We start from the raw sequence: 16,697 nt of genomic DNA on the forward strand, positions 1-16,697 counted from the left end.
CTCTGGTTATTGAAAGACATGTCTAAGACTGGTCTATTCATGTATTCTGCAGGCCTATGTATTTGTTTCGTTTTTTTTCAGTTATCACTATCTGCCTCTGGTTAATGAAAGACATGTCTAAGACTGGTCTATTCATGTATTCTGCAGGCCTATGTATTTGTTTCGTTTTTTTCAGTTATGACCCTGTTTCTGTCATCACTATCTGTTTTGTTAAAATTTGTTCCCGCCCGGTTTCGAACCGGGGACCTTTCGCGTGTGAGGCTAACGTGATAACCACTACACTACGGAAACTGCAAGAAAGAGAGTGGAAGTCATGGAAAATGTTAGGAATGCCCACAAGTCTACCGCCCATAATATCCCAAATAGAGTACCACAGTAGGAGTCATAATACCCATAAGAACTAGCGGTCGAACAGGGAAATGGTTCCAATCGTTTTTCCACCATTCATATTCCCCACAGGGGATTTTAAAAACTATTCAAAAAGGCCTGTGTTTCTTGTTGGCTTACCCTGGCATGGTAACCGTGTAATTCTCTCTAGGACAAGGTGACTTTTATAAAAAATGCTAATTAACTGCTAATGTGGCTATCATAAAGAACTACAAATGTATTATTTTAAGTGTTTCTAAAATCCCATATGGGAAAAATGAATGGTGGAAAAATGGTTGGAACCATTTCCCTGTTTGACCGCTAGGTTTTATGGGTATTATGACACCTCCACTGTGGGGCTTTCCCCAGTTTTATTTGACAATTTGTATCATGTTAAATATTAGCCACTATCGGGAGCCACTGTCAGTAACAGCCACATACATTTATTTTGGCATACTTTCATTCCGTTGACCTTTCTTTAATCTGTCACATCCTTGTGAATTGTTCCTGAGGGTTGCTAGCATTAGTGAATCATATTAAGCTAAAGTATTGCAATAATTTGGGACATGTAGCCTATTTGAATCATTATGGAACTCAGACCACACGTAGCAGGAATTTATTCAGAGCGCCCAAGCTAGCCACCCCAGCAGAGTGCGTTACGCGACTTAAAAGGGTAAGTCTGAATAGCAAATACTGAGTTGTGCGTAGGAAAAGCATGAATTCCTAAATTGGGATCGAGCCCTAAGTGAATAGGTTTACTGTCTAATTTGTTAAAATGTGTTTCCGCCCAGTCTCGAACCGGGGAGCCTTTTGCGTGTTAGGCGAACGTGATAACCACTACACTACGGAAACTGCATGAGTAGGATACTAAGGGTGTGACTTTGGCTGGGTGGGTGGGTGGGTGGGGCATTTCTCGCTCTCAGAACCAAATGAAGTCAGAAATGACTTTGTCCATTAACTAAGCAATCAGCCTTGAGATCCCGGGAATTATCGTGTGAATAACTCCTGAATAAGGGCTGATTCACCGTAGGGATGGTTTGGCTGAGCAGCCGGCTCTTGGAAGAGTCTTGGTGGTTCCAAACTTCTTCCTTTTAAGAATGATGGAAGCCACTGTGTTCTTGGGTACCTTCAATGCTGCAGAAATGTATCGGTACCCTTCCCCACGTCTGTGCCTCGACACAATCCTCTCTCGGAGCTCTAGGGACAATTCCTTCCACCTCATGGCTTAGTTTATGCTCTGACATGCACTGTCAACTGTGGAACCTTATATAGACAGACAGGTGTGTGCCTTTTCAAATCATGACCAATCCATTGATTTTACCACAGGTGGACTCCAATCAAGTTGTAGAAACATCTCAAGGATGATCAATGGAAACAGGATGGACCTGAGCTCAATTTCCAGCCTCATAGCAAAGGGTCTGAAAACGTATGTAAATAAGGTATTTTTTAAATCTTTTTTTATGAATTAAAAATGATATGTTATCGCTTTGTCATTATGGGGTATTGTGTGTAGATAGATTTTATTTGACTTAATCCGTTTTCAGAATAAGGCTGTAACGTAACAAAATGTGGAAAAAAGTAAGGGGTCTGAATACTTTCCGAATGCACTGTAGCTATGCAGGCTAGCTACTTTTCCTTTGCTAGCCAGCCAACTACATCTATCACACAATTACATCAAGCAGCTGAAATGACAGAAAACTGTCTGCACTTTTGTTTGTTTTATCTAGGATTATATTGCCATTTCTTTGGATATATCCATTATAATGACCCTGATAAATTAATTTGCCTGGCTCAGAGAAGCTGTCATTCTGGTCACATTCATACACATCGCACGGTGGATGTCATCAAAAAAACAGCAACATTGATCCACAGGTTGGAGAGGCAGACAGCAAGGTTTAGACAAACCTCAACTGTTTCAAACCATATGCTAGCCTAGGGGCATTGGGAAATATTGTCTAGACCAGTGATATTTAATTACGAGTACAGATTATTGTACGAGACAATATAGAAACGTTTTTGAGAAAGTTAATTAGAAAAAAAGTATTTGATTGGGTAATTGAAGGTTATTTGTTGATGTAAAAAAAAATGTAACATACCGATTTTAAAGTTGTATTTGGGGTGGGATCACAAGAAATGATTGCAAAAAAATGGGGACCCCAGAAATTCTGGAGGAAAAAATGGTGTCCCTGCTGAAAAGGTTTGAATACCATTGGTCTAGACACATTTTTCCAGGGGAGATGAAGTTTATAAATTGACTGGCTGGGCCGTGGGACAGTGGATGCGCATTTATAAATCTAATGGAACCGCTAACAGGCACTACCCGCAGAATGCTGGGATGGTGGTGCTTCAACTCCCTGCTATTAACCAATTAGCATCCAGGATCCAAACAACCTGTTTTATAACATTGCATTGCCTCTGGTTATTGAAAGACATGTCTAAGACTGGTCTATTCATGTATTCTGCAGGCCTATGTATTTGTTTTGTTTTTTTCAGTTATCACTATCTGCCTCTGGTTAATGAAAGACATGTCTAAGACTGGTCTATTCATGTATTCTGCAGGCCTATGTATTTGTTTCGTTTTTTTCAGTTATGACCCTGTTTCTGTCATCACTATCTGTTTTGTTAAAATTTGGTTGCGCCCGGTTTCGAACCGGGGACCTTTCGCATGTGAGGCGAACGTGATAACCACTACACTACGGAAACTGCAAGAAAAAGAGTGGAAGTCATGGAAAATTGGAAGAAACATTTTTTGGAAGAAGCTAGCTAGCTAACGAAGAACAACAAAGAATATCTACTTAACAGAAGAAAAGAAAGAGAAAATCAGGACAGAAGAAAAAGGATATCAAAGTGAAACAGTTCTCTAAAGACACAAGAGACAATAATACAAGAAACAACACTTCTGTAGCTTGTCAACTATGTGTCTGTCTATCCCTGTTCTCTCCTCTCTGCACAGGCCATACAAACGCTTCACACCGCGTGGCCGCTGCCACTCTAACCTGGTGGTCCCAGCGCGCACGACCCACGTGGAGTTCCAGGTCTCCGGCAGCCTCTGGAACTGCCGGTCTGCAGCCAACAAGGCTGAGTTCATCTCAGCCTATGCTACCCTCCAGTCCCTAGACTTCCTGGCGCTGACGGAAACATGGATTACCACAGATAACACTGCTACTCCTACTGCTCTCTCTTCGTCTGCCCACGTGTTCTCGCATACCCCTAGAGCATCGAGCCAGCGGGGTGGTGGCACTTGAATCCTCATCTCTCCCAAGTGGACATTCTCTCTTTCTCCCCTGACCCATCTCTCTATCTCCTCATTTGAATTCCATGCTGTCACAGTTACCAACCCTTTCAAGCTTAACATCCTTATCATTTATCGCCCTCCAGGTTCCCTTGGAGAGTTCATCAATGAGCTTGACGCCTTGATAAGTTCCTTTCCTGAGGATGGCTCAGCTCTCACAGTTCTGGGTGACTTTAACCTCCCCACGTCTACCTTTGACTCATTCCTCTCTGCCTCCTTCTTTCCACTCCTCTCCTCTTTTGACCTCACCCTCTCACCTTCCCCCCTACTCACAAGGCAGGCAATACGCTTGACCTCATCTTTACTAGATGCTGTTCTTCCACTAATCTCATTGCAACTCCCCTCCAAATCTCCGACCACTACCTTGTATCCTTTTCCCTCTTGCTCTCATCCAACACTTCTCACTCTGCCCCTACTCGGATGGTATTGCGCCGTCCCAACCTTCGCTCTCTCTCTCCCGCTACTCTCTCCTCTTCCATCCTATCATCTCTTCCCTCTGCTCAAACCTTCTCCAACCTATCTCCTGATTCTGCCTCCTCAACCCTCCTCTCCTCCCTTTCTGCATCCTTTGATTTTCTCTGTCCCCTATCCTCCAGGCCGGCTCGGTCCTCCCCTCCTGCTCCGTGGCTCGACGACTCACTACGAGCTCACAGAACAGGGCTCCGGGCAGCCGAGCGGAAATGGAGGAAAACTCGCCTCCCTGCGGACCTGGCATCCTTTCACTCCCTCCTCTCTACATTCTCCTCTTCTGTCTCTGCTGCTATAGCCACTTTCTACCACTCTAAATTCCAAGCATCTGCCTCTAACCCTAGGAAGCTCTTTGCTACCTTCTCCTCCCTCCTAAATCCTCCTCCCCCTCCCCCCCTCCTCCCTCTCTGCGGATGACTTCGTCAACCATTTTGAAAAGAAGGTTGACGATATCCGATCCTCGTTTGCTAAGTCAAACGACACCGCTGGTCCTGCTCACACTGCCCTACGCTGTGCTTTGACCTCTTTCTCCCCTCTCTCTCCAGATGAAATCTCGCGTCTTGTGACGGCCGGCCGCCCAACAACCTGCCCACTTGACCCTATCCCCTCCTCTCTTCTCCAGACCATTTCCGGAGACCTTCTCCCCTTCCTCACCTCGCTCATCAACTCATCCTTGACCGCTGGCTATGTCCCTTCCGTCTTCAAGAGAGCGAGAGTTGCACCCCTTCTGAAAAAACCTACACTCGATCCCTCCGATGTCAACAACTACAGACCAGTATCCCTTCTTTCTTTTCTCTCCAAAACTCTTGAACGTGCCGTCCTTGGCCAGCTCTCCTGCTATCTCTCTCAGAATGACCTTCTTGATCCTAATTAGTCAGGTTTCAAGACTGGGCATTCAACTGAGACTGCTCTTCTCTGTGTCACGGAGGCTCTCCGCACTGCTAAAGCTAACTCTCTCTCCTCTGCTCTCATCGTTCTAGACCTATCTGCTGCCTTTGATACTGTGAACCATCAGATCCTCCTCTCCACCCTCTCCGAGTTGGGCATCTCCGGCGCGGCCCACGCTTGGATTGCGTCCTACCTGACAGGTCGCTCCTACCAGGTGGCGTGGCGAGAATCTGTCTCCGCACCATGCGCTCTCACCACTGGTGTCCCCCAGGGCTCTGTTCTAGGCCCTCTCCTATTCTCGCTATACACCAAGTCACTTGGCTCTGTCATATCCTCACATGGTCTCTCCTATCATTGCTATGCAAACGACACACAATTAATCTTCTCCTTTCCCCCTTCTGATAACCAGGCGGCGAATCGCATCTCTGCATGTCTGTCAGACATATCAGTGTGGATGACGGATCACCAGCTCAAGCTGAACCTCGGCAAGACGGAGCTGCTCTTCCTCCCGGGGAAGGACTGCCCGTTCCATGATTTCGCCATCACGGTTGACAACTCCCTTGTGTCCTCCTCCCAAAGTGCTAAGAACCTTGGCGTGATCCTGGACAACACCCTGTCGTTCTCCACTAACATCAAGGCGGTGACCCGATCCTGTAGGTTCATGCTCTACAACATTCGCAGAGTACGACCCTGCCTCACACAGGAAGCATCGCAGGTCCTAATCCAGGCACTTGTCATCTCCCGTCTGGATTACTGCAACTCGCTGTTGGCTGGGCTCCCTGCCTGTGCCATTAAACCCCTACAACTCATCCAGAACGCCGCAGCCCGTCTGGTGTTCAACCTTCCCAATTTCTCTCACGTCACCCCGCTCCTCCGCTCTCTCCACTGGCTTCCAGTTGAAGCTCGCATCCGCTACAAGACCATGGTGATTGCCTACGGAGCTGTGAAGGGAACGGCACCTCCATACCTTCAGGCTCTGATCAGGCCCTACACCCAAACAAGGGCACTGCGTTCATCCACCTCTGGCCTGCTGGCCCCCCTACCTCTGAGGAAGCACAGTTCCCGCTCAGCCCAGTCAAAACTGTTCGCTGCTCAGGCACCCCAATGGTGGAACAAGCTCCCTCACGACGCCAGGACAGCGGAGTCAATCACCACCTTCCGGAGACACCTGAAACCCCACCTCTTTAAGGAATACCTAGGATAGGATAAAGTAATCCTTCTAACCCCCCCCCTTAAAAGATTTAGATGCACTATTGTAAAGTGGTTGTTCCACTGGATATCATAAGGTGAATGCACCAATTTGTAAGTCGCTCTGGATAAGAGCGTCTGCTAAATGACTTAAATGTAATGTAATGTAATGTAAATGAAAATGTTAGGAATGCCCACAAGTCTACCGCCCATAATATCCCAAATAGAGTACCACAGTAGGAGTCATAATACCCATAAGAACTAGCAGTCGAACAGGGAAATGGTTCCAATCGTTTTTCCACCGTTCATATTCCCCACAGGGGATTTTAAAAACAATTAAAAAAGGCCTGTGTTTCTTGTTGGCTTACCCTGGCATGGTAACCGTGTAATTCTCTCTAGGACAAGGTGACTTTTATAAAAAATATTCGCCTGTATTTACCCCCCCCAAAATGGAATGCTAATTAACTGCTAATGTGGCTATCATAAAGAACTACAAATGTATTATTTTAAGTGTTTCTAAAATCCCATATGGGAAAAATGAATGGTGGAAAAATGGTTGGAACCATTTCCCTGTTTGACCGCTAGGTTTTATGGGTATTATGACACCTCCACTGTGGGGCTTTCCCCAGTTTTATTTGACAATTTGTATCATGTTAAATATTAGCCACTATCGGGAGCCACTGTCAGTAACAGCCACATACATTTATTTTGGCATACTTTCATTCCGTTGACCTTTCTTTAATCTGTCACATCCTTGTGAATTGTTCCTGAGGGTTCCTAGCATTAGTGAATCATATTAAGCTAAAGTATTGCAATAATTTGGGACATGTAGCCTATTTGAATCATTATGGAACTCAGACCACACGTAGCAGGAATTTATTCAGAGCGCCCAAGCTAGCCACCCCAGCAGAGTGCGTTACGCGACTTAAAAGGGTAAGTCTGAATAGCAAATACTGAGAAGTGCGTAGGAAAAGCATGAATTCCTAAATTGGGATCGAGCCCTAAGTGAATAGGCTTACTGTCTAATTTGTTAAAATGTGTTTCCGCCCGGTCTCGAACCGGGGACCTTTCGCGTGTTAGGCGAACGTGATAACCACTACACTACGGAAACTGCAAGAAAAAGAGTGGAAGTCATGGAAAATGTTAGGAATGCCCACAAGTCTACCGCCCATAATATCCCAAATAGAGTACCACAGTAGGAGTCATAATACCCATAAGAACTAGCGGTCGAACAGGGAAATGGTTCCAATCGTTTTTCCACCATTCATATTCCCCACAGGGGATTTTAAAAACTATTCAAAAAGGCCTGTGTTTCTTGTTGGCTTACCCTGGCATGGTAACCGTGTAATTCTCTCTAGGACAAGGTGACTTTTATAAAAAATGCTAATTAACTGCTAATGTGGCTATCATAAAGAACTACAAATGTATTATTTTAAGTGTTTCTAAAATCCCATATGGGAAAAATGGTTGGAACCATTTCCCTGTTTGACCGCTAGGTTTTATGGGTATTATGACACCTCCACTGTGGGGCTTTCCCCAGTTTTATTTGACAATTTGTATCATGTTAAATATTAGCCACTATCGGGAGCCACTGTCAGTAACAGCCACATACATTTATTTTGGCATACTTTCATTCCGTTGACCTTTCTTTAATCTGTCACATCCTTGTGAATTGTTCCTGAGGGTTGCTAGCATTAGTGAATCATATTAAGCTAAAGTATTGCAATAATTTGGGACATGTAGCCTATTTGAATCATTATGGAACTCAGACCACACGTAGCAGGAATTTATTCAGAGCGCCCAAGCTAGCCACCCCAGCAGAGTGCGTTACGCGACTTAAAAGGGTAAGTCTGAATAGCAAATACTGAGAAGTGCGTAGGAAAAGCATGAATTCCTAAATTGGGATCGAGCCCTAAGTGAATAGGTGTACTATCTAATTTGTTAAAATGTGTTTCCGCCCGGTCTCGAACCGGGGACCTTTCGCGTGTTAGGCGAACGTGATAACTGCTACACTACGGAAACTGCATGAGTAGGATACTAAGGGTGTGACTTTGGCTGGGTGGGTGGGTGGGTGGGGCATTTATCGCTCTCAGAACCAAATGAAGTCAGAAATGACTTAGTCCATTAACTAAGCAATCAGCCTTGAGATCCCGGGAATTATCGTGTGAATAACTCCTGAATAAGGGCTGATTCACCGTAGGGATGGTTTGGCTGAGCAGCCGGCTCTTGGAAGAGTCTTGGTGGTTCCAAACTTCTTCCTTTTAAGAATGATGGAAGCCACTGTGTTCTTGGGTACCTTCAATGCTGCAGAAATGTATCGGTACCCTTCCCCACGTCTGTGCCTCGACACAATCCTGTCTCGGAGCTCTAGGGACAATTCCTTCCACCTCATGGCTTAGTTTATGCTCTGACATGCACTGTCAACTGTGGAACCTTATATAGACAGACAGGTGTGTGCCTTTTCAAATCATGACCAATCCATTGAATCTACCACAGGTGGACTCCAATCAAGTTGTAGAAACATCTCAAGGATGATCAATGGAAACAGGATGGACCTGAGCTCAATTTCCAGACTCATAGCAAAGGGTCTGAAAACGTATGTAAATAAGGTATTTTTTAAATCTTTTTTTATGAATTAAAAAATGATATGTTATCGCTTTGTCATTATGGGGTATTGTGTGTAGATAGATTTTATTTGACTTAATCCGTTTTCAGAATAAGGCTGTAACGTAACAAAATGTGGAAAAAAGTAAGGGGTCTGAATACTTTCCGAATGCACTGTAGCTATGCAGGCTAGCTACTTTTCCTTTGCTAGCCAGCCAACTAAATCTATCACACAATCACATCAAGCAGCTGAAATGACAGAAAACTGTCTGCACTTTTGTTTGTTTTACCTAGGATTATATTGCCATTTCTTTGGATATATCCATTATAATGACCCTGATAAATGAATTTGCCTGGCTCAGAGAAGCTGTCATTCTGGTCACATTCATACACATCGCACGGTGGAGGTCATCAAAAAACGGCAACATTGATCCACAGGTTGGAGAGGCAGACAGCAAGGTTTAGACAAACCTCAACTGTTTCAAACCATATGCTAGCCTAGGGGCATTGGGAAATATTGTCTAGACCAGTGATATTTAAAGTCGGGGTCGGGGGGACTGCAGTGGGGATATATATATTTATTATTTAGGAACAAAAAATTACGAGTACAGATTATTGTACGAGACAATATAGAAACGTTTTTGAGAAAGTTAATTAGAAAAAAGTATTTGATTGGGTAATTGAAGGTTATTTGTTGATGTAAAAAAAATGTAACGTACCGATTTTAAAGTTGTATTTGGGGTGGGATCACAAGAAATGATTGCAAAAAATGGGGACCCCAGAAATTCTGGAGGAAAAAATGGTGTCCCTGCTGAAAAGGTTTGAATACCATTGGTCTAGACACATTTTTCCAGGGGAGATGAAGTTTATAAATTGACTGGCTGGGCCGTGGGACAGTGGATGCGCATTTATAAATCTAATGGAACCGCTAACAGGCACTACCCGCAGAATGCTGGGATGGTGGTGCTTCAACTCCCTGCTATTAACCAATTAGCATCCAGGATCCAAACAACCTGTTTTATAACATTGCATTGCCTCTGGTTATTGAAAGACATGTCTAAGACTGGTCTATTCATGTATTCTGTAGGCCTATGTATTTGTTTCGTTTTTTTTCAGTTATCACTATCTGCCTCTGGTTAATGAAAGACATGTCTAAGACTGGTCTATTCATGTATTCTGTAGGCCTATGTATTTGTTTCGTTTTTTTTCAGTTATCACTATCTGCCTCTGGTTAATGAAAGACATGTCTAAGACTGGTCTATTCATGTATTCTGCAGGCCTATGTATTTGTTTCGTTTTTTTCAGTTATGACCCTGTTTCTGTCATCACTATCTGTTTTGTTAAAAAAACAATTCCGCCCGGTTTCGAACCGGGGACCTTTCGCGTGTGAGGCGGACGTGATAACCACTACACTACGGAAACTACGAAAAAAAGAGTGGAAGTCATGGAAAATGTTAGGAATGCCCACAAGTCTACCGCCCATAATATCCCAAATAGAGTACCACAGTAGGAGTCATAATACCCATAAGAACTAGCGGTCGAACAGGGAAATGGTTCCAATCGTTTTTCCACCATTCATATTCCCCACAGGGGATTTTAAAAACTATTCAAAAAGGCCTGTGTTTCTTGTTGGCTTACCCTGGCATGGTAACCGTGTAATTCTCTCTAGGACAAGGTGACTTTTATAAAAATTATTCGCCTGTATTTACCCCCGCAAAATTAAATGCTAATTAACTGCTAATGTGGCTATCATAAAGAACTACAAATGTATTATTTTAATTGTTTCTAAAATCCCCTATGGGAAAAATGAATGGTGGAAAAATGGTTGGAACCATTTCCGTTTGACCGTTTTGATTATATTGCCAGTTGTTTTTAATAGGTGTGCCTGTGGTATTAGTAAACCCTCTTGCTCTCCAAATCCCACACCATGACAAACAAACTCTGAGTAGAGAATAAGGCACTTCCCTTCCCCCAATTCACAAGCTGTTTTCAGAGCTAATTATAATGCTTGTTGTGCTAATAAATGTTCTGGTAGGGCTGTACAATTTTTATTTCTCCTGCAGTACCTACCACAGCAAAACCAACATTCATCCCTGTGCTTTGATCTATATAAGCAGAACCATCAACGAACAGCACCATGTCAGAGTCAAGCAGAGGTTCATCAAACAAGTCTTTCTCCAGTACACATTCCTGGGCTGTCTCAATAGCCCTGTTACTGTTACTGATGATTTGCTCAAGGAAGCCTGAACAACTTGTCCAGGTTTGCCTAAACAGGAACAGTGAGCTCCAGTGTCTATTAGAAATGGTAGGCAATGTCCAATAACATTAAGAGTAACCATTGGCTCTTCTCTTCCATCATTGAATTCGTACTGGGGACACTGGAGCAGGGGAGTCGGGCACCTTCATTGTTGATTCTGAAGGAAATAAGAACTGTTGGTGTTCTGATTTCCTATTGGCCATGACTTGTCCACCTGGTCCATAGGGCATTTTACCTAATTTCTACTTGTATGTCATGTGCAATCAGAGGAAAAAAACTCTAGACCACCTTTACTCCATACACAGAGACGCATGCAAAGCTCTCCCTTGTCCTCCATTTGGCAAATCTGACCATAATGCTATCCTCTTGATTCCTGCTTACAAGCAAAAACTAAAGTAGGAAGTACCAACGACTCGCTCAATATGAAAGTCGTCAGATGACAAGACTGTTTTGCTAGCATAGTCTGTTTTGTTAGCACGGACTGGAATATGTTACGGGATTCATCCAATGGCATTGAGGAGTACACCGCCTCAGTCACCGGCTTCATCAATAAGTGCATCGACGACGTCGTCCCCACATTTCCCAACCAGAAGCCATGGACTACAGGCAACATCCGCATCGAGCTAAAGGCTAGAGCTGCCGCTTTCAAGGAGCGGGACACTAATCCGGACGCTTAAAAAATATCCCACTATATCCTCCGACGAACCATCAAACAGGCAAAGCGTCAATACAGGACTAAAATTGAATCCTTCTACACCGCCTCTGACGCTCGTCGAGTGTGGCAGGGCTTTAAAAAATATTACGGACTACAAAGGAAAACCCTACCAGACGAGCTAAATGGCTTTTATGCTCGCTTTGAGGCAAGCAACACTGAAGCATGCATGAGCGCACCATCTGTTCTGGACGACTGTGTGATCACGCTCTCCGTAGCCGATGTGAGCAAGACCTTTAAACAGGTCAACATCCCCAAAGCCGCGGGACCAGACGGATTACCAGGATGTGTACTCAGAGCATGCACGGATCAACTGGCAAGGGTCTTCACTGACATTTTCAATCTCTCCCTGACCGAGACTGTAATACCTACATGTTTCAAACAGACCACCTTAGTCCCTGTACCTGCCTAAATAATTAGCCGTACTCACGTTGGTAGCCATGAAGTGCTTTGAAAGGCTGGTCATGGATCACATCAACACCATCATGCCAGAAACCCTAGACCCACTCCAATTCGCATACTGCCCCAACAGATCCACAGATGATGCAATCTTAATCGCACTCCATACTGCCCTTTCCCACCTGGACAAAAGGAACACCTATGTGAGAATGCTGTTCATTGACTACAGCTCAGCGTTCAACACCATAGTGCCCACTAAGCTAAGGACCCTAAACACCTCCCTCTGCAAATGGATCCTGGACTTCCTGATGGGCCGCCCCCAGTAGGTACGGGTAGGCAACACCACATCTGCCACACTGATCCTCAACACTGGGGCCCCTCAGGGGTGCGTGCTCAGTCCCCTCCTGTACTCCCTGTTCACCCACGACTGCCTAGCCAAGCACGACTCCAACACCATCATTAAGTTTGCTGATGACACAACAGCTTTAGGCCTGATCACCGACAACAATGAGACAGCCTATTGAGAGGAGGTCAGAGACCTGGCAGTGTAATGCCAGGACAACAACCTCTCCCTCAATGTGAGCAAGACAAAGGCGCTGATCGTGGACTCTAAGAAAAGGAACGTCAAACAGGCCCCCATTTACATGGACGGGGCTGAAGTGGAGCGGGTTGGGATTGTCCACATCACCAACAAACTATCACATTTATTGTAAATTAAATACAGAAATATCTAATTTACATAAATGTTCACACCCCTGAGTCAATACATCTTAGAATCACCTTTGGCAGCGATTACAGCTGTGAGTCTTTCTAAGTAAGTCTCTAAGAGCTTTGCACACCTGAATTGTACAATATTTGCACATTATTCTTTAAAGAATTCTTCAAGCTCTGTCCAGTTGGTTGTTGATCATTGCTAGACAGCCATTTTCAAGTCTTGCCATATATTTTCAAGACGATTTAAGTCAAAACTGTAACTAGGCCACTCAGGAACATTCAACGTTGTCTTGGCAAGCAACTCCAGTGTATATTTGGCATTGGGTTTTAGGTTATTGTCCTGCTGAAAGGGGAATGTGTCTCCCAGTGTCTGTTGGAAAGCAGACTGAACCAGGCTTCTTCTACGATTTTGCGAGTGCTTAGCGTTCTTCCGTACTGCTTCTTGACACAATGCCCACTTAACCCGGAAGCCAGCCGCAGCAATGTGTCAGAGTTAACACCATACACCCGGCCCGCCACAGGAGTCGCTAGTGGGCAATGGGAGAAGGACATCCCTGCCGGCCAAACCCTTCCCTAACCTATGATAAACTGCATCTGATAAACTGCATCTGACGGCTTTAATGAAGTGGCAGCTGCATTCATATGTCGCCATAGTCTAGGACCGATAGGAACGTCAACTGAATAATCTGCTTTCTACTATTTCCTTACTAATTAGTGACCTTAATTCATCAATCAAGTACAAGGGAGGAGTGAAAACCCGCTGACAGTCGGCCCTCCGTGGAATTATTTTGACATGCTCTATATCTTCAGTCAGAAGCCACTTGGAGCACTTTGAGAATTCATGTGACTAAACTGAATAAAAATAATTAGAAACTACACTATGAAACAAAGATAAATTACAAAGAAAGACAGTAAAAAGCTTTGGAGCACCATAAATGACATTTTGGGAAAAAAGGCAAACTCCGCTCCATCATTCAATGAATCAGATGGCTCATTCATCACAAAACCCATTGATATTGCCATCTACTTTATTTATTTTTTCATTGGCAAGATTAGAGAATTTAGGAATGACATGCCAGCAACAAACGCTGACACTACACATTCAAGTATATCTGACCAAATTATGAAATACAGGTGTTGTAATTTTGAATTCCGTAGAGTGTGGAAGAGGTGAAAAAATTGTCTTTCAACAATGACCAGCAACTGGGGTCTGACAACTTGGATGGAAAATTACTGAGGATAATAACGGACAATATTGCCACTCCTATTTGCCATAGCTTCAATATAAGCCTAATAGAAAGTGTGGGCCCTTAGGCCTGGAGGGAAGAAAAAGTCATTCCCCTAAAAAGCCCCTTTTTACTGGCTCAAATAGCCAACAAATTAGCTTGTTACCAAACCTAAGAAAACTTTTAGAAAACAATTGTGTTTGACCAGATACAATGCTATTTTACAGTAAACAAATTGACAACAGACTTATAGGGAAGGACATTCAACAAGCACAGCACTTACACAAATAAATAAATGATTGGCTGAGAGAAATTGATGATAAAAAGATTGCGGGGGCTGTTTTGTTAAGGCTTCAGTGCGGCTTTTGACATTATCGATCATAGTCTGCTGCTAGAAAAACATATGTGTTACGGTGTGGTACGTAGCCTAGTGGTTAGAGTGATGGGCCAGTAACCAAAAGGTTGCAAGGTCAAATTCGCCGAGCTGACGAGGTAAAAATCTGTAATTCTGCCCCTAAACAAGGCAGTTAACCCACTGTTTGTAGGCTGTCATTGTAAATAAGAATGTGTTCAAAACCATCTTGCCTAGTTAAATAAAAAATATTGTGGATAAAGAGTTCTGTTTAACAGAGGGTGTTCTTTAATGGAAGCCTATTCAACATAATCCAGGTAGAATGAGGAATACCCCCAGGGCAGCTGTCTAGGCCCCTTAATTTCTGAAATCTTTACTAACAACATGCCATGAGCTTTGAGTAAAGCCAGTGTGTCTATGTATGCGGATGACTCAACACAATACAAATCAGCTACTACAGCAACTGAAATACTTAACAAAGAGCTGCAGTTAGTTTCAGAAGGGGTGGCAAGGAATAAGTTAGCACTAAATATTTCAAAAACTAAAAGCATTGTATTTGGAATAAATCATCCACTAAACCTCAACTAAATATTGTAATGAATAATGTGGAAATTGAGCAAGTTGAGGTGACTAAAGTGCTTGGAGCAACCCTGGATTGTAAACTGTCATGGTCAAAACTAAGTAGCTAATATGGAAGTCTGTCCATAAAGTGCAACCTTGCCTTCTTAGCAGCACTATTAACAAGGCAGGTCCTACAGGCCCTAGTTTTGTCACACCTGGACTACTGTGGAGTCGTGTGGTCAGGTACCACAAAGAGGAACTTAGGAAAATTGCAATTGGCTCAGGACAGGGCAGCACGGCTGGCCCTTAGATGTACACAGAGTGCTAACATTAATAATAATATCTCTTCTGGATCAAAGTGGAGGAGAGATTGACTTCATCACTACTTGTATTTGTGAGAGGTATTGACATGTTTAATGCACAGAGCTGTCTGTTTGAACTACTTGCACACAGCTCGGACACCCACGCATACCCCACAAAACATCCCAACCGAGGTCTCTTCACAGTCCAAGTCCAGTACAGACTATGGGAGGAGCACAGTACTACATAGAGCCATGACTACACGGAACTCTTTTCCACATTAAGTAACTCATGCAAGCAGTAAAATTAGATTTAAAAAACAGCAGACTGAAGAAACACAAACATGGGGAAAGACATGTGCATACAAACACACAACATACAAGTATATATGGATTTTGTTTTGTAGATATGTGGTGGTAGAGTAGGGGCCCGAGGGCACACTTAATGAGTTGTGAAATCTGTTGTGAATGTATTGTAATGTTTTTAAAATTGTATAACTGCCTTCATTTTGCTGGACCGCAGGAAGAGAGTAGCTGCTGCCTTGGCAGCCGCTAATGGGGATCTATAATAAAAACAAATAGAAAATACACTGCTCAAAAAAATTAAGGGAACACTAAAATAACACATCCTAGATCTGAATGAAAGAAATAATCTTATTAAATACTTTTTTCTTTACATAGTTGAATGTGCTGACAACAAAATCACACAAAAATAATCAATGGAAATCCAATTTATCAACCCATGGAGGTCTGGATTTGGAGTCACACTCAAAATTAAAGTGGAAAACCACACTACACGCTGATCCAACTTTGATGTAATGTCCTTAAAACAAGTCAAAATGAGGCTCAGTAGTGTGTGTGGCCTCCACGTGCCTGTATGACCTCCCTACAACGCCTGGGCATGCTCCTGATGAGGTGGCGGATGGTCTCCTGAGGGATCTCCTCCCAGACCTGGACTAAAGCATCCGCCAACTCCTGGACAGTCTGGAGCAACGTGGCGTTGGTGGATGGAGCGAGACATGATGTCCCAGATGTGCTCAATTGGATTCAGGTCTGGGGAACGGGCGGGCCAGTCCATAGCATGAATGCCTTCCTCTTGCAGGAACTGCTGACACACTCCAGCCACATGAGGTCTAGCATTGTCTTGCATTAGGAGGAACCCAGGGCCAACCGCACCAGCATATGGTCTCACAAGGGGTCTGAGGATCTCATCTCGGTACCTAATGGCAGTCAGGCTACCTCTGGCAAGCACATAGAGGGCTGTGCGGCCCCCCAAAGAAATGCCACCCCACACCATGACTGACCCACCGCCAAACCGGTCATGCTGGAGGATGTTGCAGGCAGCAGAACGTTCTCCACGGCGTCTCCAGA

The 16,697-nt window shown here is 43.9% G+C and overlaps 6 non-coding genes across 6 annotated transcripts; all 6 read right to left on the reverse strand.

The window, feature by feature from the left end:
* Positions 1-218: 218 nt before the first annotated feature.
* On the reverse strand, positions 219-291 carry trnav-cac (transfer RNA valine (anticodon CAC)). The gene has a single exon. It is a non-coding gene; the product is annotated as a tRNA-Val (tRNA).
* An 853-nt stretch (positions 292-1,144) lies between these two features.
* Positions 1,145-1,218, reverse strand: trnav-aac (transfer RNA valine (anticodon AAC)). The gene has a single exon. It is a non-coding gene; the product is annotated as a tRNA-Val (tRNA).
* Positions 1,219-2,996: 1,778 nt separating this feature from the next.
* Positions 2,997-3,069, reverse strand: trnav-cac (transfer RNA valine (anticodon CAC)). Its single transcript has one exon. It is a non-coding gene; the product is annotated as a tRNA-Val (tRNA).
* A 4,171-nt stretch (positions 3,070-7,240) lies between these two features.
* On the reverse strand, positions 7,241-7,313 carry trnav-aac (transfer RNA valine (anticodon AAC)). Its single transcript has one exon. It is a non-coding gene; the product is annotated as a tRNA-Val (tRNA).
* Positions 7,314-8,151: 838 nt separating this feature from the next.
* Positions 8,152-8,224, reverse strand: trnav-aac (transfer RNA valine (anticodon AAC)). The gene has a single exon. It is a non-coding gene; the product is annotated as a tRNA-Val (tRNA).
* Positions 8,225-10,155: 1,931 nt separating this feature from the next.
* Positions 10,156-10,229, reverse strand: trnav-cac (transfer RNA valine (anticodon CAC)). The gene has a single exon. It is a non-coding gene; the product is annotated as a tRNA-Val (tRNA).
* Between the last annotated feature and the right edge of the window lie 6,468 nt (positions 10,230-16,697).

Source organism: Salmo salar, chromosome ssa14 (genome assembly GCF_905237065.1).
Source record: "Salmo salar chromosome ssa14, Ssal_v3.1, whole genome shotgun sequence".
Lineage (NCBI taxonomy): Eukaryota > Metazoa > Chordata > Actinopteri > Salmoniformes > Salmonidae > Salmo > Salmo salar.